The 3,957-nt window shown below is 39.8% G+C and overlaps 1 non-coding gene across 1 annotated transcript; it reads right to left on the reverse strand.

Moving 5' to 3' along the window:
• Nucleotides 1-1,934: 1,934 nt before the first annotated feature.
• TRNAK-CUU (transfer RNA lysine (anticodon CUU)) lies at nucleotides 1,935-2,007 on the reverse strand. The gene has a single exon. It is a non-coding gene; the product is annotated as a tRNA-Lys (tRNA).
• Nucleotides 2,008-3,957: the final 1,950 nt, after the last annotated feature.

Here is a 3,957-nt window from a genome sequence, read left to right on the forward strand (position 1 = left end):
TCAATATCCAATATTTTGTTGTTTGGTTGTAAAGTTGTGTCCGACTCTTTGCGACCCCATGGACTGCAGCATGCCAGGATTCCCTGGACTTCACAATCTCCTGGAGTTTGTTCAAATTCATATGAATTGAGTTGGTGATGCCATGCATGCACCCACTACTAAAAACAGTTATAAATACTCAAGGATGAAAGTGACTGCTTCCTTCCAAGGATGGGCCTTATTCAGGTCCTACAAGATACAAGTTAATTCATATCAATAGCGGCATAATCTCATTAACTATTAATTTCCAAGTTGACACCAACACCAAAATTCAGAGAAAGCTTTTGCAATGATCTGGTCATGCCCCAGTAGATTGAATACCAATGACAAAATTTCTTACTCTAACATGTAAACATCTTTGAGGTAAAATTAATCAGTCTGCAGAATTAATTGACCAAGTTTTGAGGATCTTTAAGTTTCTCTTTATTTCTTCAGGTATACCTTTCCATATATAACAAGATTTAGTTATAAAACATAATGGAACTATTAGATCACAAAGTGTTTCCCTCTCTCTTTCTTTCCTTCCTCCCATTTTCTCCTCTTTTTCTCCCTCTTCTCACTTTCTTTTTTCTCTTTTATCCTCCCTCCCTTCTTTCCTCCCAACCTCTCTTTTTTCCTTCCTTCCTTCCTATCAAGACACCTCCAAGACATAACTGATAAAAGATCACTAGTTAGAATATGATCTATACTGGCATGCAGTATGGTTATACCACTGGCACACAAACGAGTTTCACGTTAATACAGTTTTACTGATTGGATCGAGTTGAAAGAAGACTTGAGATTTGTAAATAACCATTCAATATGATGAGTTGCCATGAGGTCACCACAAAAGGGTGGATAAAAGATCTGTTTAAAGAAACACTCTGTCAGTATGGCATCTTTTGTACTGCTGGCACAAAAAAAAGCACACGTGACAGCTCAAAATAAAGCATTCCAGTATAAGAAACTCTTGAATAAGAAGAATTTTAAGGAATTAGACCATGGCTATAAATGTAACTAAGACTATTCATTTAGTTCTTACACTGTATAGGATGAGTGATGGTGGGACATGAAGACGGCAGAACCAGGCTTCAAGTTTCTTGCAATACAGTTGAATGAATAATGTACAAAGTCATCCTTGATGTGAGACTAGTTAATATACAACAGTTAAAATACTCACTACACTGAACACAGGACTAGGGTATGCTTGGGGACCCATGTAGTGGGAGACACAATACAAACATGGATGAAAAAGATTTTTGTTAGCTTTTTGCCAGGAATATATTACTTTACCCTTCTAATCCCATTGGAGGCACGACAGCTTCCTACCAACTATCACAGAAAGAAATCCAGTATTGTGTGTGTGTTTGTATGTGTGTATGTGTATGCATCTTCTGAGGGGTCACACAGGAGACTCACATCTTTTACAGATCCTGAACTACAGCCACTGTTGTATGGAAAGGTATAGATGATGTCAATGAAAAGCGGTCCTCCCAGAACTGAGGAAACCAGACAAGGGTAACAGTAAATGCCATCTTGAGTAGGCATAATAAAGACATTAGGAGGAAGAAACAATTTGTGCCGTGTTTATTGAGTCCCAATTTTGCTTTTGGAAACCAGACTAACACTTTTCACAAAAGTTCACCTCATTAATCTAAAGGGGTGAAAAAGTTTCCTGTGTTTGGGGGAATAAAGGTTTGGTGGTGGTTTAGTTGTTAAGTTGTGTCCAACTCTTATGACCCTATGGACTGTAGCCTGCCAGGCTCATCTGTCCATGGGATTCTCCAGGCAAGAATACTACAGTGGGTTGCCATTTCCTTCTCCAGGGAATCTTCCCAACCCAGGAATCGAACCCAGGTCTCCTGCACTGCAGGTAGATTCTTTACCGACTGAGTTATGAGGGAAGCCTAAAAATACACCCAACGTGGGACTTGAACCCACAACTCTGAGATTAAGAGTCTCATGCTCTACCAACTGAGCTAGCCAGGCACATGCGAGGCTTGGCTATACAGTAAATTCCGCACTTATGAACTTTCACGTCGTGAACTTTCAAAGATATGAATGTGCCTCTGGCTCCAGCAAGGAACCAGAACCTGTGCCAACAACATCAGGTGTAAATAAAATTTCAGCTTGTCCTCCATCTCCTATTGCTGATGATCCTTCAGCTCTACCATCTCCTACCTCCACTCCCTCCTCCAGTCAGTAACTCTTCTTGCCTGTTCGCCTGAGGCCAGCCCCTGTATTCCAGCTGTTGTACTGCACTACTATACTTTTCAAGGTACTGTACGGTAAGATTAAAAATGTTTTAATTTTTGTGTTTGTTTTATAATGTATTATTTATGTGAAAAGTATTATAAACCTATTACATGCATATGTGCTAAGTTGCTTCATTCCTGTCTGACTCTGTGAAACTCTATGGACCGTAGCCTGCCAGGCTCCTCTGTCCATGGGATTCTCCAGGCAAGAACATTGGATTGGGTTGCCATTTCCTCCTCCAGGGCATCTTCTGGATTCAGGGATCAAAGTCACATCTCTTATATCTCCTGTATTGGCATGTGGGTTCTTTACCACTAGGGCCACCTGGGAAGCCCATAAACCCATTACAGTACTGTACTATCAATATAAAGGTGATTGTGTTAGTCGGGAATCTAGGCTGACTTTGTTGGCCTTATGAACAAATTGGAACCTATTCATATGTAGAGGAGGTACTGTAGTAGATGTATTTTTATATCTCATCCTTTCCTGCCTTCCCTCAGTTCAATCATTTTAAAAACCACCAAAAGTTGATTTTTTCTACTCTGTAGTTATTCTTGGGCAGCTTTGCTCTCCTCTGGCATAGAAATCAAGACTGGAATTAACAGCTCCACCTGCTTCCCATGGATGTCCTTAAGTGTGGTTATCGCATGCTTTCCCTAGTGAGGCTTGTCTACAGTCATTTCAAACCACTGTCACTTCCCTGTCAGCACTTGCTGTGCTCTGACCCTGGGCTAAGAAACAGTGCAGTTTTCAAGGTCATTCATCACATGGACACATGGGTCCTGAATTAGAGGTGAGCTGTGTATACTCCTTAAATAGATAATGCAGTTTACTCTTCTTAAAGAAAGGGCCATGCCAACAGCGGGAACCTGGGTGCCTAGGAGCTGGATTATTTCAACAGATTAAGCTAGGATGGGGACAGTTACTAAGACCACCACTGGGAGTGTCAGAGAGACCAAAATGTAGAGAGATTCAGATGGAACACCTACCAGTTCCCCAATTCTTACTCCTATAGCAACTGCTTAAGATAATTGTGAGTAGTTAGCACAATGGAAACCCTCCAAGTTTAAAAACTTAGAAAGATGAAGAACATTAGAGTGGCTGTTTTGGAAATTCTAATATTGTCACTGAAACAAAGAAACGTCTGGAAGAACACAGATTCCCTTCGAGGTGTACAAGTATATATCTGAGGTGGGAAAAAAAAAAAAAATCAGGGTGATGGATGAAGTGAAGAGATAAGTCAAGCCCAGTAACTTCTGGCTAAAGACTTCACCACTATCTAACTTAAATTATAATCACACAGAGCCTGCATACTATTCACAATTAACTAAACATTTTTACATACTTACAGATATAGTAGCTAATAGATAGTAAATGAAAATCATACATTTTGTGTAAATTGAGTTGATAGTAACCTTGCACATAGTTTTGTTATATGGTTTACTTTCTTCTCAGTTTTCTTTTGATCACATTAACCTATGAATTAAAAACATCCTTTTTAGAGAAATGGCAATCCATTACAGTATTCATGTCTGAAAAGTCCCATGGACAGAAGAACCTGGCTGACTACAGTCCACAGGTTTGCAAAGAATCGGACACAACTGAGCAACTGAGCATTTAGAGTGAATCAATTCAATATTTGCTATTTCTCTCCCACAGAGAGCCCTGAGTGAGTTGATTAGA

The sequence above is a fragment of the Giraffa tippelskirchi genome, chromosome 6, assembly GCF_054371585.1.
Source record: "Giraffa tippelskirchi isolate mGirTip1 chromosome 6, T2T-mGirTip1v1.2.pri, whole genome shotgun sequence".
NCBI lineage: Eukaryota > Metazoa > Chordata > Mammalia > Artiodactyla > Giraffidae > Giraffa > Giraffa tippelskirchi.